The 27061-nt window shown below is 30.1% G+C and overlaps 1 protein-coding gene across 13 annotated transcripts in view; it reads right to left on the minus strand.

The window, feature by feature from the left end:
* LOC107064846 (trace amine-associated receptor 9) overlaps positions 1–24013 on the minus strand; it is a 71112-nt gene extending 47099 nt beyond the window's left edge. For 2 of the 13 annotated variants that reach the window (XM_089179330.1, XM_089179329.1), the window contains exons 1-2: positions 23370–24013; positions 632–862 (exon numbers count right to left, since the gene is read on the minus strand). The gene's annotated coding sequence lies outside the window, so the exon portion shown is untranslated. Of the gene's footprint in view, positions 1–631; positions 863–1509; positions 1642–2062; positions 2240–6924; positions 7067–10881; positions 11013–23369 lie in introns of those variants that run through there. The other 11 variants (XM_089179324.1, XM_015317946.2, XM_015317939.2 and 8 more) reach the window with 11 other exon arrangements.
* Between the last annotated feature and the right edge of the window lie 3048 nt (positions 24014–27061).

The following is a 27061-nucleotide window of genomic DNA, read 5'->3' on the forward strand; positions in this document are numbered from 1 at the left end:
ATTGATTTATTGTCGCGAACCAAGGGGATGTGACTGATCATAAACTACTGAAAAATCTAATTTTGAATTTTAGATTTGTAACGTTTATTTTGTAAATGATTCAAGGCCATTTGTAAAATATAATATAAATATATATTATTTTATGTAAATTAGTCTACAAGAAATTTATATAATTAAATTACATATTGATAAATTTAATAGAAATATTGCCAGATAATAAATGAAATGAAATAAAAAAAATAAATTTTGGGGGTTTACAATCTCAAAAGATCAGACCTCGCAACTGATCTTTTGAACAAAAAAAAAAAAAAAAAAAAATAAGATAACACCGCGAGAACGTGGTATAATTAAAAAATAAACTTAAGAACATCCATACAATATTTCCATTGATACAAATGAAATATTATCTTTGATAAATAACGATGAATATTGTTTATACTATTATTTGATAAATGAATTTAATCAAGTTCCATAATGTGTGTAAATCAATTAAATTTGCAAAATTAGGATGATATAATTTTACGTAATAAATGTGTGTACACAATACAAATATTCAATAAAATATATCGTTCAACAGTTTAATTGGTATATAATTAATTATTCGTTAATTGGATGTAAATTGAATAGGTACCAATTTCAAGTAGACGGTCCGGTAAAACCGAACCTTCGATGATCGGCAACGCTCCCGTGCATCGTCCTCTTTGATAATGGTAACGATGATCTTAGACGATGGATTAATTCGGGAGCGTCGATCGTAACTCACGAGGCACCAATTCGATGAGATACAATTGTACTCCATTTCTCCTCGATTTCACGCATTTCCCTTTCCCCTTGCATCTTGCAACGAAACTTTCGACGAATTCTAAATTCAAATTCAAAACAATAAAATAACATGAATTTTTGTCATTAAATAACAATTCTAAAATTGATGACAACAAAAAAAAAACATTTAATAATAGTTTTGTAAAGAAGAACAAAAATGCTCGTTGATTTTAATTTATAAAAAAAAAATTGATCGATCTCGTTCATTTATCGGAATAAAAAATTAAATTTAAAACAAAAATATATTATAAGGTAATAACTCTTTTACCATTTTATTAATAAAGTTCATTTTTCAAGCAATGGAATAAAATGTAAAACGGTCAAGTGAGTTTCGCTTATTTGTTGAAATAAATTATACCAAATTTATGAGTTTAAATAACTGAAATTATTATTATTATTATTATTATTATTATTATATAACGTTAAATTGAGATTATACCAAATTATGCTGAAAAATAAATACAAATAATTGCATACGCAGTACTTTTAACTCGTACACATATATGAAGCCAATTATGAAGGAAAAATATATACAAATAAATTTGTATTCTTGATCTTAAGAAAAACAAAATATATATATATATATATATTTTTTTTTGTCTGTACAACTCTATTATGTAAAAATTACAGACATTCAAAGCAATTGAACTTGTAAAGCAATGTTACAAATAATTTATTCATTATTACCACATGTATGTAAAACATCACACTTAACACACAAAAAAACCACAATTTCGATCATTTTTCACTTAAAAACAAGATCCACAATAATAATTACGAACAAACATCACGAACTTTCATTTGTAACATGTTACAACAAACTAATTTTCGTAACAATACGTCAGACGCATTATTTACACCTGCATTTTGTTCAAATGAACCAATCAACATTTCGTTTTAGTTTTATCATCCAAACTCATGAAACTATGATAAAAGGTACGATTAATCTTTCTCAAGGCTAACAGAGTCAATTTACAATACTATCTTATGGTATACAGTAAGTATGCAACTATGAAACATTAGCACGAGTAACTTTATCAATTGACGATATCAAAAACCAAGGGATTTTTAAGAACAAAATAAGTCGAAGTACAAAATAGAAAATACCTAAAGTAATAATGAGAGAGAGTGTGTGTGTGTATGAGAGAGAGAGAGAGAGAGAGGGAGAGAATGAGAATGAGAAAAAGGGGTAAAGGAGACGATAGACGTGCAACAATATTTCACAAAAAGTTTTACTTGCCACACGGGTCAACGGTTTAGTAAAGTCTTGTCACGAAGACGTTGATAGATCGTCTGGCGTCGATCTTCGTCCTATGAAACACGCTCAGCTCTCGGATCAATAACGAAAACTTGTACAAAAACCAAAAGCAAAACACCACTGGTGTAGCAGTTCGCTCGCTCCCATACACCTTTCTTCCTTTTTTTTTTTTTGTTATTCTTTCATTCTCTCTTTCTCTCTCTCTTTCTCTCTTTCTCTCTCTCTCTCTTTCGCACTGTTTCTCTCACGCAGATTTAACAGTCATAAAAAAAAATTAAAAAACAAAAAAAATCAAACAAAACGAGCTCATGCGAGACCCACATTATGTCGTCCTTCGTATTCTCTCTCTCTCTCTTTTTCTCTCATTTTCTCTCTCAAACGTTTTCTCTCGACTTTCGCACTACTCTCTCGTTGACAATAACGTGGAATAATTAATTAAGATTTTTTTTTTTGCCAGAGTTTCTAAACGAGTGAAATGGAGTGGGTCGACCTTTAACCACGTGAACGCAAGCTCGGACCATACCGAATAACCGACCGACCGACCGACCGACCGAGGCTGATTAAAATTCGAGCGAATCTGGCTCGTTCCGGTCACCCTCCACTTCTCCAGTTTCCCCTTTCTACCCCTCCCGCCCCCTTTCCTCCTCATACAAGAGAATATGCGTAAGAGAAAGAGAGAGAGAGAAAGAAATATACGAGAGTAGAATATGTAATTGAAACAGTGCAGTGGAAAGAACTATATAATATCTTCCTATCTATTCTTTTTACCTCTTTTTCCAAATATTTTATCACCCCCATCCCCCCCCCCCCATCCCCGCCCACCCACCTCTTCTCCACATTGTCGACTATTCCTATGCATATTCTTTCTTATCCGTGTACATATCTCCTATATATGTATTACTTAGGTGTATATATGTAGTATATGTATGTTCATTCATTTATTTCTTCTACATTCCTCGAGTGAAAATCTTGAATATGAGTATCGATGGTAAAAAATAGGATTCTAGGATTTCGATTAAAAATTATAAATTATTTTTTTTTTTTTTTTGTAAAACTTGAAATATAGGATATACAGTTAGGAGAGAACTGTAATTTAAAATTCATCCATATCATGTTCTTTGTTATTTTAAGTGGGACACTTTAATAACAAGAAATATGCGAATAATCCCGTTAGCAATATTTTGGATGAAATATTTCTGGTAAAAATGAAATTATTTAAGATATTTAACTTTTTATATATATATATATATATATACTATAAATTTTAATTTTAATTTTAATTATATTAAAATAATTTTTTTGATATTAAATAAAAATTTAACCATTTGACCTACACGCTAATTTCACAGTAGTGGTTCCTTGCGCTACGCTTTAAACCAGCGCCTACAGTGTCCCATTCTCACGCTTCGCTAAAACCAAGATTTGGCGTGATTAAAATCTTTTTTTTTGCTTCGAGACCAAGTACATATTGTTTTTAGACATCTAAAGTACACTTTGAAGCTACAAAAAATATCGATTTTTTGAAAATTTTAGAATGGTGTTACCCCTCAAGCAGCGTCTTAGCGTGTTCGTAGGACGTCGCTTTCAGTTTTAGGACAGAAACATCACGTCGTATGGTATACGTCATAATATAGGTCAAATGATTAATAAAAATTCGAATGAGAGTTTATTATCAATTAACTTTTAGAATTTTATTTCTTTTTTCTTTTTTTTTTTTCTTGCAATTATTTCATTCCATATATTTTATAGTCTACTTACTCGTCCCCATTTCTGTCTATATTTTCTGTCTTACGTCAGACAAATTTACTGTTCGGTGTTCGCGTTTCACAAAACGATCTTAATGAGATTTTAACTGAGTCGCAGTTAAGTAGCTTATTTACTTAAGATCGAAAAAAAATGTGACTTTCAGAACTAACTTAACCTGAGTATTCACAAGAGAAAATTAACGAAAAGGAAATCTACATTTTCAACGTGGTCTTTGGTCGACGTCTTGTTTATCGAAAATGCGACATGATTGATCATTCCATTGTAAGGAATTTCATGAACGTTATTTTAACCTTATTCTTATTCTTCTTAAGCTTGTTAAAATAAAACTTAAAACACACTATGATATGGAACACGAGTTTATGAATTTGAAGTTGAATAATATAACGAATAATTCTACTTTGTTCGAAAATGAGATAAAGAGTGATAAAGATAGATAAGATTTGTACTTTAGCTTTGTCATATTTTTATTCTTTGTTTAAATCTTCTTTTTCGTTTTTGTTTTTGTTGAAACACATTTTTTCGTTCGAGCACATTATTCTCCGTGTTAGCGCGAAAATTTGAAAATAATATTCACTTTGACGTTTGTTCATATACACAGGGATGGAAAAGACAGTAGGGAGGAACAAAAAAATAGTCTGAGGAAAGAACAAAAAAAAAGAAAAAAAAAGAAAAAAACGGAAAGAAGAGAAAAATGTTTTAATCTACATAGGATACGTAATTTTAAGGAAGAACCTAACGATCCTTGTGTAAACGAACTTGCGAAACTTTTACAAAAAGTTCGCTTCTAATTAATTACAACCCGTCCTGTGCGTATATACTATATATACGTTTTCGTGGATATTACAAGAAAATAGTCGAGATGACGTAAGACAAAAAAAAAATTATTGTAAAATATTACTTAGATACGGAACAATTTCATACGCAGCTGTTATTTTCAACGAAGAAGATAAAGAATACTTTTTCCATGATAGAATTGAAAATATTTTAATTTTAACGTTTTGGTTCATGAGGTCAAAACAAAAAAAACAAAAAAAAATAATGAATCGACAAATTTTACAACAAAATTATGAACGTCGTTAAATTTGGATTTACAAATTAACGACGTTTATAACAGAAATATTTTGTCATTTTATTAATTGAAACGTATGACGAAAAATCGAATTCGTTAAATTTTGCATAAACGATTAAACACGTTAATATTATTTTATTTATCGTATAAAATGTTAATACAATTTGAAACAATTACAACAAACAACCTGAACGAATGATCTTCCGAATGCTCGGAACATTATTTTCCAAACGAGTAACGTTTCACGGATGAATGTGTTTCTTTACAAGGGGTAAATGGAGTTTAGAAAGAAAAAGAGAGAGAAAGGAAAATATTATCGTTAACCGTTGGATATAAAACAAAAAAAAAAGAAGAGAAAAAATACTAAATCAAACATATACGAATTTAAAAAAATAACACGGTAAAATTCGAACACGTTTGGAAAAATGTAACAACAAATATCTATATCAATGGAAGAATGGGGAAAACAAAAATCAAAGAATGAGAAATAAAGATGGAGCCAGAAAGAACAAAATATCAACAGCAATGACAACGACAACAGTAACCAAAGTAACAGCAGCAATAACACAGAGTATTGAAATCGATGTGAAATCAATGGAACTTTAACCGCGAACGTTGCACTGATAATTAAAAGAAAAAAAGAAACAAAAAACAAAAAGAAACGAAAAATGATTACGGCAGCAGGAAACACACGTGTATGACCCACCCCTATTACGATAGTGAGAAACGATTAACGTTTAATCCTTGAATCGAATTTATTAGTTCGATGAAAAACGCGACAATTCGTTATCGTGATTTATTGAAATGATAAAAAAAAAAAAAAAAAAGAAAAAAAAAAAAAGAACGAATTGTGAATTCGTGTTTTAAGAGTTGAAACTTTGAATGTACTCTCCGTGTTCTACAAACGTGATCACACGAAAAGTTCTCTCACTCTCTCTGCTTCTTTTTTTATTATATTCTTCTTCTCTCTTTCCACTTTGTTGAGCGTGGATTGATTCGAACTGAAGTTCCTCATATTCGATACACACGAGCGCATCTCGGATACCGCGAATGGATCGATCGGTTAAGACTCTACTCGAAAATGGAAAGAGGAACGAAGAACACTATCGATCCTCGTTGATGCTTTAACGAGCGATAGAAGAAGAAGACTTGCGGAAAGATCTAAGCTAGTAAGAACGGGGCAAAAGGAGAGAAAGAGAGAGAGAGAGAGGTTGAAATGGTGAAAAGAGTTAGAGGGTGAGAGAAGAGAGGAAGAGGGATTAAGTTAGGAATGGCTTTATTATATCAGTAACTACCGAGAGAAGCCAACCTCAACGGCACGAACTACTCGGAAGTGCTGCGACGATTTAGCCCCAACTGCGTTGGATGCATTTAGATGGCGAAATTAGGATTTTTCATGAACGACTATGCGAGAACTAGAAAAAGGGAAAAAAGAGAGAGAAAGAAAGAAAGAGAGAAAAACGCACGCAAGCACGCACGTACGAACGCACCTAAATGAGGAAAAAAAAATATCAAGAAAGATAAGAGAACTTTATTTCTCTCTTTCATTTTTATTATTTTTATAATTTTTTATTTTATGTTTTTTATATATCATTCTTCTCTCTCTCTCCGACAGAAATTCAACATGTTCGTGGCCAACGTAATAGAGTAAAACGTTACAAGCCGCAAGGGGTTAATGCTTAAAGAGATACCTTCAACCTCGACTCCTTTTTAGCTCTACACATCCACACACACCCCCCTCCCACCCTTTCCAAAACCCATTCTAATTCTAAGTCGTTTTCGGTCCATCAACGAACTTGCATCGCGCAATGGTCGGTTGCATCGCGATTATGGTTGGTTGCATCGGACACAAAAGGGGGTGAGTTTAGACAAAGAATAGCTACATACTTCGAACAATGTTCCGATTTAATGACGTTTCAAGGTAGTTCAACTTAATGGCGAAATGAGGGGTTACTATACCACTCCGATATATGTATATTATGTACACATCTTTCTTGCTCTTACTTACTTTCTTTTAGCTCGTTTCACATCGTGAAACTTATCCCCATAACAATTCCTCGCATTTCCCTCTCGACGATCGTCTCACGGCCATTACGAGTTCCAACATTTTTTTTTGTTTTTTTTTTTTTCTATAACTCGTTTTATTCTCACCAAGTATTTTCAACTATTCTCATTCTCCTTTTCCTTCTCCTCAAAACCCTCCTCACACTCTCTCCTCTTCGTATCTTTGTTCCTTTTGAATTTCATCCATTTCGCTAACTTTTACTACCATCCAAAAAGAAAATTCAATCAACCGAGAAAAAAAAACCATAGTTTTGAATATTTTTCTATGTAGGTCTTCGAGGAAAACGGGAATGAACGTTTGTCATTCGATAACTCGACAAAATATAGATATCGAGGTATTTCAATGAAATTATTAAATGTACGATTTCAACATAGAACTGGGATGATTTATATCCCGTTACGGTATAACCGAAAGCGTAGCACAAGAAGATAACGATGAGTAATTGTGACGGTAACATATAAGCCGACGACGCGATCGAAAATAAGCGATTTTTCCACGTTCCGCAGACATTTTTTCTTCTTTTTCCTATTTCTTTTTCTTGTTCTTTTTTACCATTTCGGGATAAAAAAAAAAAAAAAAAACACCTTAAGCTCGCGTCGTATCTTTTTCACTAGATTCTCATTTATTATCATCGTCTACTTCTATTCTGTTTTTACTTGTACCACACGTATTTATTACTGTACCTTTCACGTTCATACTTGAACGTACTTGTTCGTACTTGATTCGATTTTCTGAACGAAAAGTAATTGTATGTGTTTCTTTTCTTTTTTTTTTACACGTATATTATCTACACAATTTTATTCTCATGAAGAAAAATAAATTTCGATAAAAAACAACAACAACAACGTATAATATAAAAAGCATTTGAGCCATTGCATTTTGAATAAACACTATTTAGAAACGATAGAACTTTTTTTTTATTATAAACTTCACACACAGATTTGTGATGATCACTTTTGTTAGCTACTTCAAATATATCAACTTGCAAATGTAGTCTTGAATTCATAGTCATGAATGCAATTTTGTTCGACACCTTCCTTTATTTTATTTTTTTTTTATTTTTTTAGTTTTGTCCCCGTCAACATGTTCTGACTACGAGACGAGCAGCAAACCAAAGACAGAGAAATAGAGAAGGAGGAGGAGGAGGAGGAGGACGACGAGGAGGAAGAAGAAGAAAAGAAAATTGAAAAGGACGAATGAAATTCTGCAGAAAATACGAAGGGGATGTGAAAAGAAGATGGTGTGAGAGATCGATTTCAAAAGATACGACTGAGAATTCAAAAACGCACAGTGAACTAAACTCTCTACTGCATTGCTTAGAATTTGAAATGGTACACACATATATAGATGAACATACACGTATATAAAAAGATACATATACATATATATATATATATTTATACATAGAGAAAAGAAACGAGCACATAAAAGAAGTCTTTCGTTGTCCAAGAAAACGGACCGGACCGGACCGTCTCGATAGTACCCAACAACATATTCTTACGCTGCACTTACTATCGAAACCCAAAAAAGGAAAACTGAACGACCACTTTGCTCACTAAAAACAGTACTTGCGTTTGAAAGTACAATTCACATTAAAAAAAACATTCTATCCAATAATTAATTAATACTATCTACGTTCCTACAATATTTCATTCGTCTCAAAATTATTCGATTCCTTCTTTCATTTTTCATTTTATACATTAATTTAAACATTTCGTATTTTTTTATATCATATCCTTAATTTTATATTCGATGCGAGATGTTATACTTCGACCATGCAATTTCGTTCCTATCGCGAAAATATTTATTTTAATATATTTTTATTACATTATTACATTGTATATATATATATATATATATTTGATAATAATTTTTTTTATATATATCGATAATTAATAAATAAACTTTAAAAAATATCTAATGTAATAAAAAATATCTGATGTAAGATAATTGTATTCTCTTTTTATTTAGTATCGCGGCCGTTTCATAGCCGCCTACCGCTCCGTTACATAGCCGCCTACCGCTTCGTTACATAGCCGCCTACCGCATCGTTACATAGCCGCCTACCGCTCCGTTACATTTTTTCAAATCACACCCATTCTAAAGAAGTTTTCACTTAACAAAATTTATATTAAATAAAAATAACCAAGAACTATTAGTAATATAGGAAAGATTTGTTTGAAAATAAATGTAGAGCCAACATAAGTGATGATTGGAAAGCAACAGCGTATAGAAATATTATCGATTGATATTGAGGATTATTTTCAACGTTTTACTCGAAACGAAATGGAAAATCAAAAAACGTATGATCATTAACATAGTTCGAAGTAATGTGCACAACAGTCCCGGACTGGTTCAGGGACAGCCGAAGTCAACCACTAATTTCATAAAACATATATATATATATATATATATATATATGATCATTAACATGGGGAATTATTCTAAAGAATTGGAAAAATAAAAAGAGTGTATGGTTTAGATTTAATATGAGTATCGAATAAATTCTGTGACGTGCTATTTCCCCACACGAGCATCGAGGGATTTCTCTCACGTACGGCGATAACGCTAGAAAATTGAGGTCCGTCGTTAGCGTACTGAGAATGTAGGTTAATTCCCAGGTAATAGAGCAAAACCCGTGAAAACGGAGATGAGAGTTCACAATAAAAATTGTTACTGATCGTTTTAATATATTCATATGCAGATTCTACCTTTTTTCCTCATTCAACTATTTTAAATTGAACGTGTGAAAAAAAAAATATCATATAAAAAATTTCAACTATTTTTTTTTCTTCTAATTATCGATCAATAATAAAAAGAGAAATTAATTTGTAAATATCAAATTATTTCAAATGAAAACTTTAACTTTTGGTATGTTCATCGATACAAATTTGTTTATTTAATCAATATTGATTGAAATAAAAAAAAAAAAAAATTAAAAAAATTAATTCGTTATAATAATACTGTTAATCGATAAATAAATAACTCGTATAGAAAATATTTAGAATTAAATTCATTTAAAAAATAAAATCAATGAGTAATATCAAGTATCAGTTACTCTTACGAATTTCTAGCGAAACATAAGAGGTAGATTATTCAAGTACCCTAATGTTCTTCTGTGTATTCTTCAGGGAATTGGGAATTTCCAGTATTCCAGAGAAAATGTACGTTACACGTGTTCCGAATACTATTTTACATGTGTCGAATGTGTAACAACATATATACTTTTTCAAATGTATGTGGAATACATTTACTAGTAAAATACGTTCGTATATAAAAACATGCTTAAACATACATACATCACACACACGTACGCACGTGCACATGTATATAAAAATATATATAGAACGAAAAAGAGGCAAGACGTTACAAACGGATTATTTCGAGTAAACCTTTTAGGATTAGATTTTAAAAGAGTTTCCAAAAGTCGGATTAGATCTTTTACGCGTGCCATAAAAGTTTTCCGCAAGAAGGAAATTCAACTTGACAATTGTAACGACTCTTAGAAAAATATATCTTAGAAAATGGTGAAAAGATACTTATTGGAAAATGTCCAAGTACGCGTGAATGCGAATATCGGCGTATTATGTAAAATAAAGTAAAATAAAGTAAAGTAAAGTAAAGTAAAATAAAGTAAAGTAAAGTAAGGTATAGTAAAGTAAAGTAAAGTAAAAGAAAAAGAGGGATGTAAAAGAGGATCAACCCATTCTAAGATATCAATCATACTATCGGTTCTTTTCACCTCGTATATTATACGTACAATCGTTAATACTACGTATTCACAGATTTCCAACCTTTGAAATCTCTCTCTCTCTCTCTCTCTCTCTCTTTCTTTCTCTCTTTCTATATATTTTATTAACGTAGAAGAATGTTAGTAATGAATATCGTTAGTGAGAATACCCTCGTGGTCATTAATGGCTGAACAAGTCGTCGTCGTCGTCGTCGTTGTCGTCGTTGTCGTAGTCGTCGTCGTCGTTGTTGAAGAAGAAGAAGAAGAAGAATTTTGTAGAAAATCCAAGCTCGAATTCAATCTATTCCAAGGAGGATAATTGTAACATACTCATTTCTTCTTCGTTAAGAGATCGACTCTTCTTTAAGAGAGTAATTAACGCGATCGTTATCTTTTACTAATTATCGATATCGCTTGATATAGGTAACCTTGTAATTGATTCAATAGAAATTAAAATTCCATTTAATTTCACCTAGGAAAACGGACTTGAATAGAACAGATACATAGAAAAAAAAAATATGTCCCGATAGTTTCTTTAACGAAATAAAATGATAAAACATTTTTTTTTCTTTTTTTTTAAAATAATTCAAGAATGAAAATACTTTCAAGAAAAAAAACGCGTTTAAAGTTTCGTATAATAGTCACTAAAACAGCTATATCTCCGAAAATAAATGGAATTTTGAAAAATCCTCCAAAGGACATATTTTTAAAAGGTTAGACTTTGAAAATATGTAAAAAATAAAAAAATCACATTTTTTGTCTAATTTCTAGACCAGAATTATTCTTTAAATTCAGACCCGATATGTGATGGATGTATTTGATAATGTTTCTATTGATTAAACAGTAGTAAAATAAACCAAATGTATATACACGTTTGTAACTTGATATATACCATAAAGGGAAAAACATTTTATTGTTATAAACATAATACAAGTCTGGTCATACGCAAAAGAGAGTGCTGTTATTTGCTATGTAACATAAGCTCGTGTATAAGTACTATGATACATACGCATGTACGTATTATTATTACCCTTATGTTTCACGCAACACGTGCTACAATTTATCTCTAATTACCGTAGAAAGCTTTGCTCTCGTTTTGTTAACGTCCCTTCTCTCTTTTCATTATTAATCATGATCGAATAATCTTGAATTAATAGAGAGAGAAAAAAAAGAGAGAGAGAGAGATGTTAGTAGCATAACTTAACCGTTCACTTTATTCGCAATACAAATTCTATCTCATCATTTTCAATCATTTCCATTTGCAACAAAAGAAATTACAGGGAAAAACCAACAATAAAAAAAATTCAAACAATTCGATTTTTATCTAACGAAAAGATTCATTTTGTTTTTTTTTGCACTTCTCTTCTCTCTCTCTCTTACTTTTATTATTTATATTCAACAATTATACAATTGTTATTCGTAAATATCGTAGTTTTATAACATTTTTTTTTTTTTGTAGAAAATAAAGTGCAGAAAATAATAAAAAGCAAAAAAAAAAACAAGAAATATAAATAAGAGAGCAAGTTAAAGTGGCAAAGATGGGGATGGGGTGTGGAAGAGATCGATCGATCGATCGATCGATCGATCGATCTTATTTGCATGGAAAGGTAAAAAAAAAAAAAAAGAAAAGAAAAAGAAGATACAAAGTGTTAACAATCCGACAATAGATTCTTCTGGAATGATTTGAAATAAATCTAGGTATATTATTGTGTCTGTATACATGATTAATATGCATGTATGGTATGTGTGTGCACCTGTGTGGATGTGTGGCATAAACTATGTAGATTGCATGAAAAGATTGTATGACCAGAACAGTAGCCGGTATGCTTCTATTAAACTGAATTTCTCAGCTCGACGAAAAGTGAGGCCGAGAACATGAAGAATAAAAATAGAAAGAGAGAGAAACCAATGGGGTGGGGGGGATAGGGGAGATGAGTGGGGGGATGGGGGATGAGGGGGACGAAAATTTTCAACAGCAATCTTCAAGAAACTGTAGAAGAGTGAAAGAGAGAAAGGAAGATCTATAGGAGGAGCACGATAAGGCACGGAAAGTCGTCGTAAGGAGAAAGATCCGTGTCGCTGTGGTGCTGCATGAAGAACTTTTCGAGTTAGAAACGTCTAACTTAACAATACACGTATGAGTTAGACAAGAAAACGTTTGGAAAGTTTTATCTATGCTTTTGTATATATGTGTGTGTGTGTTTTGTCTTATTACTTATAAGACGTAAGTGCATTTGTATTTTAACATTAGATTTACGAATTGAGCCAATTTGACTCATTTGATTATTTTATATGTAATGAATTATGTTATATGTAATGAAATATACGTAAATATTAGTTGTTCCATTCCTTTACTCAACCCTTCATTCAAACAATGTTATTAAATAATTAAGAAAATAATGAACAAAACATCCGTAAATCTAATGGTTAAAAAAAGGATTTATTTCTTTGATTTGATTATAATATTAATGTAATAATAATTTTATATTATAATTTACGTTATTATCATTTTGATATTTATTTTTAATAATATAATAATCAAATAATCAATTTTGTACTTTATTGAAACATGTGATTTTAATATATTCTCAAAGAGAGAGAGAGAGAGAGAGAGAGAGAGAGAGTTATTCATTATTATAAACAATTATTTCAATAAACAAGAATGTTTCAATCGTATATCGTAGGATAAACTCAAGTAATGATTCTAATCCGACGAGTATTTCTCTACCCAAGCTAATTAATTTACATTTTAAATTATAAACGTCTAAATATATTTACGGCAATATCAAATTCATTATCATAATAATAATAATAATAGATGTTGTATTATATCTAAAAGATAGTAATAAAGGATCAAAGTTCATAAAATTTAATATCGCTTTATTATCTTTCACTTTGGAACTAATTTAAAAAAAAAAATATCATTATATCTTAATTCTATTGGCATGTTGATTAAAATAGAAATTAATGTACCATTTTGTAAATTATAAAACAATTAAAAAAAATCATTTCCGTTATGAGTATCCCTGTAACGATAAGCTCGAGAATTTCATTTTATTTAAAATGTTCGAGCATAAAATAAATACTCCTAAATTTGTAATCATTTAAATAATAGTGACTTCAAATCTCTGTATATTTTGATATACACGATTTGATTAACAAGTATTTACAAGGTAATAAAAAAAAGAAGAAAGATCGAGTTACATCAGAATGAAAATTCGCAGTCGAGTTATTTCACGATTCATTCGTCTTGTAAAAAATATTTAAAAAAAAAACAGAGAGAGAGAGAGAGAGAAAATGAAAAAAAAAGAGAAAAAAAAGAGAAAAGAAGTGAAAAGGTATAGGAAGGATCTTTCGAACGATCGCGTAGATGTTCATTGGATGCGATGAAGTGCCGATACAAACGAGCCGGTCGGCGGTCATCGTTCGGGGGGTTAAAACGTTCGATGGGGTGAACGATGCGTGGCGAATTCGCTGAGTTTAAAGTGGCACGTTTTCAATTTTCTCAATGCACCAGCGAAATACTGGGCCCGCATTTGAAAATTCTTTGCAGTATCGTACTTCATAAAAGGGTACGGTACGTACGCGCTTCGTCGAGAGAAAATATCCAAGCGAGATAATTTATGACCATTCGTAAACGAGAAACCAACAAACGAAGAAAATACGATGCACCGACCTATCCAATGAGAGAACATTTCTTCTTCTGCTTGAATAAAAACACATTCAGATTTTATTTGTATTTTTATTTTTATTTTCGACTTAGATTCACCAAAAATACAACAAAAATTGAGACCAATAGAAATTTTCTTAAAACAAAAAAACTCAAGCTAGGCATTTTGTTGTTGTTTTTGTTGTTTTGTTCACGACGATAAAAAAAACGATTCTGACTATGTAATAGGAAAAAATACCGAATGTAAAAAATATTGAGAGAAAAAGAAGAAGAAGAAAAAAAATAGAACAACAAAGTTTAGATAAATACCGGGCAAAAGAGATTTTTCGTTACCAAAGCCGAAATAAATTCAAACGAATTCGAGGGTGAAAAAAAAGAAAAAGAAAAAGAAAATAAATAAATATCGACAATAGATCGTTAAAAGATATAAAGATAAATAATAGAATAAGTAAAGAAAAAAAAAGAAAAAAAAATAAATAAAGAAGGAAATAAAACGGGATCGATCTTAACACGCGAAACGTAAGAACAAAAAACAAAAAAACAAAAAAAAAACAAAAAAAGAGGGATCAAAGGAAGAACGGTTAAGGGTGGTGGGATGGATCATTTGTGAGAAGATAAAACTCGTTAGCGTGAGACAAAAAAAAAAAAAAAAAAAGAAAAAAAATGGGAATCGAGGATACGTTTCATTTTATAAACGGGCGCCCCCCCCCGTTCAATGACGTCATTTCTATCTACCTTCCACTCTTTCAGCCGTTTTTTTTTTCTTGCTTTCTTACCTTTACTTTTTTTTTCTACCATTTGCTTCACCTCCGTCTCTTCTATCCTCCCTTAACCCCGCAATAGATAGAATACTCTCTCTCTCTTCATGCATACGATTCAATACCATTGAATAGATGTTAAGCAAAACGAAACGAGCGCGTGCGCATCATTTCTATGGATATAACTTGTAAGGGAAAAATATATATATATATATATATATCTGAAAAAAAAACTTTGAAAGCTAAAATACAGTAGTCTGACGTGAACGTACTCGCGTACATTAGCACTGCGAACCTAACCAACCAACCAACCAACCAACCCAACCCAACCCAACCCAACAACCGTCACGTGCATCTCCCGTGAGAAAGGTTAACCTTTGTTATATTGTAAAATCGAAAAGAAGACAAACAACAAGAAGCAAAGCAAAGTTAAAGCAAAGAAAAATAACAAGAAATATCTAACCATAAGTTATTCGTTGAAAAACAACGAACTTGCGTGATTTATCAAAAGTTTTTTATCCGTTTGTAAAGTAGATAGAAAAAGATAAATATAGATGGATACATATATATATATATATATATAGAATTACAAAATAATGAGATTATATTTACAAAGATGTAGAAAGGGTTGTAAGAAAAAGGATGAAGTAAAATATAAAATGTATTTTGACTCTCTGTGTCTGTATAAACGTTGAAATTTCTGTTCTTTATATTTATTTTTCTGCTCATCGCAATGCAAAGTCTAATTTTTATCCAAGTAACATAATTCTCTCGTTTAAAAGTTCTCTTTTTCTTGTTGTTGTTGTTTTTCCTGTAAAACAATATCATTAACTTTGTTACTAATCTCATACGAATGACTCCCTTTTTATCATTAATGTTCATTTTTATCATCATCCTCCAATTATTATCAACGTTTTATTTCTTATAGTTAATTATATTTAATTTCTTTTTTTAATTTTTTTTAGTTCTTTCATTTACACCCTTTGGATTTTTCCTTACAAGCGATACGAAAGATAATATTTAATTTAAAAACTTTAACGAGACAGCTCACAATATTCAACGTTACATTTTCTAAAGACGAAAGTTATCAGAATTTCTTTAAAAAAAAAAAAAAAAAAAAAAAAAATACGAAGTAGAGAATTACGGTGAAACTGTGATAAATAAGAAGACACGTTAACGACGTGATAACGATGAGTATAAATCGTTTAGAAATATTTCAATGTACTTATATACTTATTTACTACTTACTAATACTTTTTTAATGCATATAAAAATACGTATAACAATGGCGAATGCTTTAATGGAACTCTCATTACAGACAAACACCTTTCCTATCTTCTTTTCTTTTTGACTCGATTATGGCATAAAATGTGAATGCATTTTCTTTTTAAAAAGAAAAAGTGTCAGATTAATAGAAAGATAGAAAAAACAAAAAGATAAAGATAGTAAGTTGGTAAGAATATTAAATCGAGTTAAATGTTTTTTCTTATCATTCATCTTTGACTCGCGTGAGTGTCACGTTGATAGGTACGAACTCGATGCCATCGATCATAGGATATGTAAGATTCTGACACGATTAATGTCAAGATTTGCCACCAAATTTTCCATTCTAATATTCTAAAATGAATCATATTTAATAATCATGTAGATTTATATTAAACTAGGAGTGCCCCGTCACACGTTGCTGTGACTCATAATCAGTCCGATACGCGTAACGTAAAGAAGCGGTAAGTAGAAATATCAATAATGCGCGAACCGAGTATTATTGTTATATTATATTATCATATTTTATTTAGCGAAAATAATAAAATATCAAACTATCGTTTATTAACCGAAAATAATACAAAAATAAAATCCAACTAAAAATCCTATAATTTCAACAAGAAGAGCGTCACCCCCGATGGGTATACCCGTCACCATATATGGTGACATGGTGTGACGAATATGTTAAATAGGTCAATATAGTTATTACATGAATTAATATAGATTTTATGTTTTAACGTTAATACATGTAATTCGTATCTAAATGTACTCCGAATGATGGTGATACGGTAGCAAGTAATAAAAGTCAAGCAGTGGTCAGACAAATACTCCTATCTATCTGTACATCTCGTGACGGATCAAGAGAAATCCACTTGTCAGGCTCATCGTGAAACGTTCGATGGCTATCTAGAAACCAAGTTTCCTTCTCTATTATTCCTCCATCCGATTTAATGCTATTGCTAAAAGATATACGAAACGTTCTCTCCCTTTTTCGTAAGAATTCTCGTAAGAATACAAAAGAATGTTCGATTGAAGATACGAAAACTTCTATCACAATCAAATTCATCTTTGTCTTATTAAGTATTTATCACACTAGCAAATGATTTATTTCTCGTTCAATAATATAAATCGTATTAAGCTTGCCAATAAAAAAAAAATATATATATATATTTTCTCATTCGGACGATAAAGTTCAACTTTTACGATTTGACTCGGTCGCTCGCTCGCTCCTCCTTTGAAGGAGGAACAAAATGTCAAGAAAAATTCATAGCAATGGGAGAGAGATTTCAACCTTTCACGAGGTGATATGAAGAAAGAACAAGAAATAAGAAAGAATGATTCTCTCAGATCGTAAAAAAAAAGAAAAGGACGAGTCGTGAAATTTAACGCGTCGAAAAAACAAGCTAAGCTTTATGTTTGTCAAGTATTATATACAAATTTACTACGTGCGATTTCACTAATGTGATAGTAGTTACTTCCTGACTTCTAGATCAAAAAAATAAAAAATAACAAGAAAAAGAAAAGAAAATGATTTTGTAATCAGAATAATCTTAAATTGTTCTCATAAACTTGTAATATTATTTTAAGATAATATTAACAAAGTATTATTTTATTTATTTCTATCTTGTATCGAATTATAAACCAATTACACTATATTAACACAACTTTCTTATTTTGATACTTTGAATAATATTTAAATGAGTTATTATTATAATTGAAATTATTTAACAATTAAACAAAGGATCTATCCATTTTTTGTTGTTGTTGTATTTATTTGTATTTATTTATTTATTATTGAATTATTTAATGTAAGTACTTTTTACATTTTCTTTTTTTTTTTTTTTTGTTCTTTAACGAATCATTTTTTTATCCGAAAGAAAAATCTTCTTTTCTATATATATCAACACAACTTCTTCTTTATCGAAAAGAATCGTCAAAGTTGTTCTTGAAACTAAAGTAAAGACTGTACTGTTCGAACTTGTCGTTGAATTTTCCCGAAGGTGTCGTACTTCCACTAAACTTTCACCGATAAATAATCAGGTTACTCTCTCTTATACTCTACGCTCAAACCACATCTACTGTTATATTACAAGGGACGTAAGTAACTTTGTCATCTGAAACGAAAGAACAGAATCAGGCAATGGATCGTTCATCGAACAGACAAGATGACCTGCTTGACCTTTGATCTCGATTGAAAATGAACACGCGTATATATATATATATTGCACTACAAACAATACGAGATAAACTCTTCAATGATTAATGTGTTATCAGTATGGTTATCAGTATGAATCATTCGAAACTCATTTAAACACTCAACTCATACGTTTAAATTCCTTTATTATAAATGTATATCGTACTGTGCATACACATACACATATATATATATATATATTAAATGTAACATGCCTATTAATCAAGGAAGTTTTGGCTATCAACGAAAATGCCATTAACGATGATCTCCACATCGTTAATAATATTTTAATAGATAACTACTAGTACACGTATGCCAATCGCATTTGCATCGTGCATTCCATAACCGCAGCTGCAGTTAATGACATAATTATTTGGCGAAAATTTTTCTACATTGCAGACAGACAATTAGAAATATATATTTATCAAGTTGTTTGGAAAATAATTTCGTTTTTTTTTTCAATAATAAATAAATAAATAAAAAATCATTTGAAATGATAATGAATGATCAAATTTGATAAATTCAACTTGTCAGATATTTATCGTGTGATAATGAACATTTCTCAGTGCATACATTTTGCGATATATACAATAATAAGATTATTTTCTAAACGTGAGGCACATCTTTTCGACTGAAACTATAAAAATAGAATGAATAAAATTAAAAATTTGTTTAAAACTTGACGTTTTCATTGATTCCAAAATTTCCAATGTGCTTGTTTACGCCACCCTATATTTTATTCATTTAATTATATTTGCACGAATAAATATGAAGAAAAATTGAAAAAACTTATAAACTTGTCGGGGGAAAAAACAAAAAAAAAATTGGAATTAGAAAATTTGTTAAATTTATTAAAACATGCATAGCAACATCGTCGAACGAGTTCTTCAACTTCAATGAATTTTCCTTTCCCATAGAATCGTTCGAACAAAGGAATATCCTTAATCGAAAACTGATAGCCTAAAGGAGTGGTGGTTATCGCTCGTGCGAATAATTCCTTGATCGAACAGCTATCCATCTAAAGGTTCTTTAGAAAGAGAATAATATCAACCAACGTAATACTAACACGAGTACATTTATCTTTATTTATGTATCTATCTATCTATCTATCGATCATTATCCGTCTTTCATTTTCTTCTTGACTATCAACTGAAATCTCGTTGCATTTTAAATGCAAATCATTTCGATGATTTCAATCAGGTATTTTCAAAATGCACGGGCCTCGATGTCAGATCACATTTACTATCTTGAATTCACATTTATCATATTATAATTATTAAATATTGTTCAGTTAAAAAAAAAATATATAAAAATTTGATATGTAATTAAGTAAATGGGATGAGATAGTGGTGTGTAGTAAAAAGTAATTACTATCATAAATAAAGAAAGAGATGATTTTTACAAAATTAATATTAAATCTTTCCCTTGTGTTTTACTTGTTATCAATTTGAACGTATTATTTTTGTCCATAAAACTTTTAGTTTGGTCATGGCAAATTTATTGCAACTTATAATTTGGCATAGCTAGGTAAGCACAACTTTGAAAAGTCATAAATTAAATGAACCAAAATTCATACAAATTATTCCTAATAACTTTTCCAATAAAATTATTTAATGTAATAATAATAATCATTGTCTATCTGTTTTTTAAGTTAAGTCTATCTGTTTTAAGTTTAACGTTTGTTGGAATCAATTTGATGAGATAATTAGAGAGAAACGGATTGGATCTGATCGTTGACAATTGTATAGATATGAGAACGAAGAGATCATTTCTTTGATGACGCGTTTTATTTCTTCAGAAAATTGTTCCCTTTAACATATTAAATACGTCACATTCTCGAATATCGTTTCATACGGTCTGTCATCATGCAATTTTCTATTATTATCCGTTAAATATTAAAAATTCGTTCAATCCTTCGAGGTATCTCTTAACGAGCAACATTCATGATTTCTTCTACTACCAGATATCTTTTATCTATTGAATGAAATTCAGTTAAAAAAAAAAAAAAAAAAAAACCCCGGGAAAATAATCATAGTTATTATCATCAGTATAATAACGGTAATAACAAACTGTAAGCAACAACAACATATACATTTTAACAAAGAAATCCCGGTTCATTATTTTGACGTATAAATTGAAGTTAACAGAAGTTCTCTTTTGTAGGGAAACTGAAATATTTAAAATTTTCACTTTGTACAAACATTCGTCTTTTCATAAAAGTAAACTTTTAGATAATGAACTTTCTGTGAACGGCCCTGTTTTTTTTTGTTTTTTTTTTTTTTTTCATTGCTTTATTCCTTCTTTCTTTCTATCTTTTTAATGAGTTACCACTTACATAAAATTAGGAAACGGGGTGTATCTTTTTATAAAAAAAAAAAAGAATAATAAAAAAAATCAAAGAAGCCTTTTTCAAGAAAATCATGATTTTATTCTTATCCCAAAATATAATAAAAAAAAAAAATGTGAATGATCATTTATTAAATTTATTTATTTTTTGTTTTGTTTAAGTACCACTTAGGTAGCATTAAAAAACGTTGTATCTTTTGAAGAAAAAAAAAAAACCTGCCTGCTGCTACATTTAATTAACACAATAAAATTACTAATTATTTTCTTAACCAAAGTGTTTCTTGTTTATATAAAAAAAAAAAAAAAAAAAAAGAGAGAAAATAAAAAAGAACTCAATACGTTTATTTCAATACTCGCGACAAATCCAAATTTTTTAACATCTACATTTTTAACGAACAAATAAATTAAAATAGCAAAAAATCGATCCCATGATTCAATTCTCTTCTTCATCGTAAATTTCTTAAATCTATTCGGAAAAAAAAAAAAGATGATTATCATTTTCTTTATACTATTATAAGAAATACGAGAAAGAGAACTATAATTAAATATTTTAATAGACATTTTTATGTACACCGTAATATCATTTTATCGACACATAATATAATTTTTTCTTTATCTAAATCGATACTAAAACAATTTCAAAAATGACGATGATGATAACGATGATGATGAGAAAAAAAAAACTAAAACAAAATATTCCATTTTCAAGTTCATTCAAATGATAAGAACACGATCTTGTCTATTTAATCTATTTGATAGCGTACGTTAATCCAACTTGGTCGTTTCATTCCTCTTTTGAGGATGGTCCAAAGAGATTCAAAAGATTCCTTTCAACTTACACGTTGATGTATTCATGTATAAGAACAATAATGTTGTGTCGATACGATTTACAAACAAAAAAGAAAATAAAAGAGCATACGTATAAAAAAGGAAAAAAAAAACCAATTCAAACGTAATTTGATTAGCTACGTGATTTTCGATTACAATTCTATTGAATAGAATTAATCGGTAATTAATTTCTCGACTAATAATTCGAATAATTTTCTGTTATTTCATTGAAAAGGTTGATAAATATATCAAATAATTTCAAATCCGAGAACAGTTCGAATTACAGAGATAGGTTCATGTTGCTTTGAGCCCCACATATACTACCCTGTTTTGTTTAAATCGCTGTTATAAACTAATTCGACATTACGAACTAAACGTCATGGATATATCATTTTAATGCGTGTCGCTTTAAACTCGGTATCTCATTGCTAGCAGTTACAGTAGAATAGTAGTAGTAGTAGTAGTAGTAATAGTAGTAGTATCGTTCTTTGTTAAAATATAACGACCTCGGGATACGTCATAATATTCCCTTTTATCGAAATTCGATGAATCCCTGGCAATATGCCTACGAGGATAATAAATGGGCAGGGTGACCTAACAAAACACGGCTTTCACCTCGCCAAAGAAATATACGATCGACTTCCGGAAGATGTTTTAAGGGACGAAGATAAATTTTTATTTTACCTTTTTTTTTTTTTTTATATATATATATAAGAAAAAGAACGCCACCGTAGGAGATCGCAATTAACGCTCCTCCTGCTTCCGAGTTCTTTTTTTTTTTATTCTACTTTTTCTTCGCTTCGAAGTATCTTTTATTCTTTCAAAAGGTTACGATCCTAGTACTTAAAGATACTTTTTTTTTTTTTCTAACGATGACGAACTCCAAATTTGACGAGAACTTCGAGACGATTGAACGTGTCGAAATTTATTTTAAGTTATAACTACTATTCAATTAAAAAACAACAAAAAAAAGAATACTTCATATATCAATGAAACAACTAAAACATCAAATATACAACAAGTTATCATTATTAATTTTAATAGAACATTTTGAAGATATTCATTTTAAGATTTGATTTTGTTTCGTTCAAGGTCGTGTATCCTTTTACTCTCGCGTGATCATATAATATCAATCTTAATTATCACGTATATAGTTCACGAGCAAAAGAATAAGAATAAAAATAAAAATAAAAAAAAGGGACGAAAGAAATAACTTGTACTTTGAGTATAATAATACTCAAGGTCGCGGTGGTAAAAGCCGAAGCTCTTGAAACGTTGCTTTTACCGAATCTTGACACGTACCCCCCAGAAGAAAAGAAAAGACCGTTCAGTTTGACCAATTCACAAAAGACACAGAATAACTTCGGTCAATCGAGAAAATCTTTTCTTTTTCCTCCTCCCCCCTCCTCATCTTTTTCTTTATTTTTATATGTCTCTAATAACTTGCAATTTGTTTCGATCCTAAATTATAGCTCGTCTAATATCCTAACACATGAAATTTTCTTTTGCACGAGCACAATATTCCAGAAATGTTTAGATCTTTCAAACAAACTATACGAAACCCAAAAAATAAAATCAAAGTATAACCACACAACCAACATTCAAAATACATTGCTGGCCTTTTCCTCCTTCTTCTTCTTCTTCTTCTTCTTCTTCTTCCGCTGCTAGATCTTCTAATTTTGTTTTCTTCGAAAACACAGTTTAAAATTCCTCACTAATCCGAACGTGAATAGTCACTCGTTAAACTAACAATACAAAAATTCCCTTTACTTTTTTACGCATAATTTTCGATCATTCTCAATTTTTCCTTGTCCGCTTGTTTTTTTTTTTTTTTTTTTAATAATTCCGAACAACGCATGGCACCGTCAAAATGACAAAAGTAAACAATAATAAAAAAAAAAAAAAAAAGAAAAGGAAATAGGAATAACGGGAAAAACTATGAATGTGAATATGATCGATGAATAGATAGGATTAACCTTTTGAAAAAAAAATATCACCCTTACAGGAGAGAGAAAAAAAATAAAATTGTGAAACAGAGTGAAACAGAGAGAGAAAGAGAAAGAGAGAGAGAGAAAGGAAGAGAGAAAAAAAGATGGGAAATACAAAAGGATGAAAAATGACAACGAAGACGACGATGACGACGCGAGAGAAAAATAGAGAGAAAAAGAGAGAGACAGAAAGAGACAAAGGGACGAAGAAGAAGAAGTATCGCGACTACGCGGAGGCTGACGACGCACTGACTGGTCGACTCTCGCGCTGCACCCGAAAGAGCAGCTACCCTCTACCAACCCCCTCCCTCCCCCCCCCCCCACCTACCCACCCACCCACCACCTCTTCTCTCACAGTTCTCTCCCTTTTCTAACGACACCACACCGACGCGGATCTCGTTCGTGCCAAAATTCGTACACCCACGCGTCCTTCCTTTCCTGACCATACTCTTTTTACACTACGTTTTACGTTCTTATCTTTCTCTATTATCTATAGGGTGATTAAAAAAAAAAAAAACAAACAAATAAACAAAAGCTTCAACTATATATACTCTATCTTCTAAAGTTACTTATTTTCTATTTCATCGAGATTAATACAAAATGTTTCAAGGTGAGTTTTAAAATCGACTCCCCTTCCCCCCTATCTTGGATATATTGAATTAATATATTTCTAAACAAATCATTCCTGTCTACGTATTTAATTTGTAATCAAAAATTCGTTCATTGAATTATCATAAATAATGAATGTTAATTTACGTCAAATTGATTAATTTGATGACATACATTAATTAGACATTAATTAAAACACAAAAGCTTTGAAACATTGAAATCTTAGTTGTGTTTCACCCTATATACTTGCATTCTTCTTATTTTTCTCACATATCTATGTATGTATGAGTATATATTTGTGTATGTTTGTGCAAGTAATACCTACATTCACATAGGATATAGATACATGCATGCATGTTCTATTCAAGTTCAAAACGATCTTCGCTAGACGCGTGTCTGACACACTTTCTCATCGACAATTCTTCGATCCTTTGATGATTACCAACCAGATAAAGGAAAACTAACGTTTACCCTATTTTTTTTCTCTATTTTTCCTAAACCGAGTTACTTTTCAAGGTGTTCCTGTAATTAGGGTCATAAAAGTTAGAGCTGAGTCTTTTAACCCTTATAATAGTTACTTCTTTCGATAATAAAGATTCAAGGTTAAGATTATTAATGTTAAATTTAATTAAAATTGCTTGTGAATCGGTTTGATTGCATGATAATAAACTTGATGGTATAAATAGTCATTAAAAAATCATTAAAAAATAAACATAAAATTATTACTTTTTACTAATAGATTGAATACATCATGACTGATCCTTATAACTGTATATATATATAGGATTCTTGAAACAATTGAATTGCTGGACTAATTGAAACTGGAACTCGAGAACCCAAAGGATCTTTTGCTTTCCGGTCAACTGGTCTATCCATTGAGCTATCCAAGACCCATGGTCAACTTCTCTATGAATAACTATTTATGCATTTGCTATGGAGAAGATCAATTCCCACATATATTAAAATTAATTCTATTCTAAAACAAAGTGAAATGAAAATCAAATTTCAACAAATTTTCAACTCCTTCCTGGTATCCCTGTAAAAATATAAAAGATATGAAAAAAAAATTACTGTAAATTAATAATTAATTTTAATAATAGGATAATAAAATCGCAATTGTACGAAGTGTTATTTATAATATAATACTTAAAACACTAAGTATCAAATTCATCCAAAAGCTTTATAGATTTGATTTTTTAACTCTATTTCATTCAAGATAGAATCGAGATAGGAATGAATTTTCCTAATAGTTGTATAATTCCTTTATAATTAAATATTACTGAATTGTTATAAAATAAATGTACAAAGAAAACATGATAGAATAAAAAGAAAAAAATACAAAAATATAATTTTGTGACAATCCTGTGTAAAACCGAAGACTGGGATGTCCACTACTCTAAATGAAAGTAAACCCAATACACGTACCTCGGTAGGGCGCTACTTGACATACTTAAAATAACTACACGCACTCGTTTAAAAAAAGTATGCTACCTGGTTGCTTATCAACCTATATTTAAAAAGTGCTAACATATATACACGAACACATTCACACGACTCACATTCTCACATATTACCAAAGTGCGAAAACTTAAACTAAAGAGCAAACCCCGAGGCACCTTCAAAACCCTAGTTCAAACAACCGCCTGTTTTCTAAACTTATATGCTAATGCGAATATATACTTATAATCGACTTTCAAAACTAGTGTTTAGTGCATAAAGGACTAAAGTACGAAATGCAGGTATATGCTAATATATAAATGCATTCTAGTAATAATACGAGTACATCAAAGTTTCAACAAATAAATATGATAACTTTATTATTGCAAAATTGTATTTAAAAATGAACTAATTTGTATTATGCACGTAACTCTGACAAGTTATTTTTACCTTAATAACTTTTACACAAATATTATTTCTAATTTATTATTTATTGCTAAACAATGCTAGAATGTACACTACCTAAATATGCATACCACAGATGCAAAGTACATAGTACAACCACTAGTACAATGTTAGCCGTGTTAATATGGGAAAAAATTAAAATTAAACCCATTCTAACAGTCTCTCACCCATACGTGTAACACCTGGGCACACTCATACATGATAACGCAGAAAACATGTAGGATAACGGGAGATTAGATAATTACAAGTTGAAAATTCTAATCTAAAAATTAATTAACATATAAAATAGTTCTCTTCTAGATTTGAGCAGATTAAGGTACTACAAGTCAAATAAATTTGTTTTTTGTTTTTGTTGATAAGAATTTTTACATTTAATTTTTTTTTCATTTTGTACGAATTTAAAAGAGAAAAATAAATATATATATATACTAAATCCTCGGAAGGATTCCTTTCATTAACTTGGTTGCTCTAATTAGAACACTGAGCTTTCAACCACCACTTAACTGCTAGAGTCTATTCATAGCAAAAAGGTTTTTATCTTCTTGCTCATTTACTTATAATATCAAAGTATAAATATATCAAAATAAATAACTATTGTGGATAAGTTAAGTACGAAGAAATACATGTCAGACAATACTATATATACTTATCTGAACGAAATCGAATAAATTAATGTTTGATTTCATCACTACTAACACGCAGCAAAATACGAAGAGAAGAAATAAATTCATTAATTAAATTAAATTCTTCATTAAATAGATTTGTTATTTTACTAGATTTTCATTCGATGTC

Source organism: Polistes dominula, unplaced genomic scaffold (assembly GCF_049000335.1).
Source record: "Polistes dominula isolate Pdom_NZ unplaced genomic scaffold, Pdom_raw_medaka contig_373, whole genome shotgun sequence".
Classification (NCBI taxonomy): Eukaryota; Metazoa; Arthropoda; class Insecta; order Hymenoptera; family Vespidae; genus Polistes; species Polistes dominula.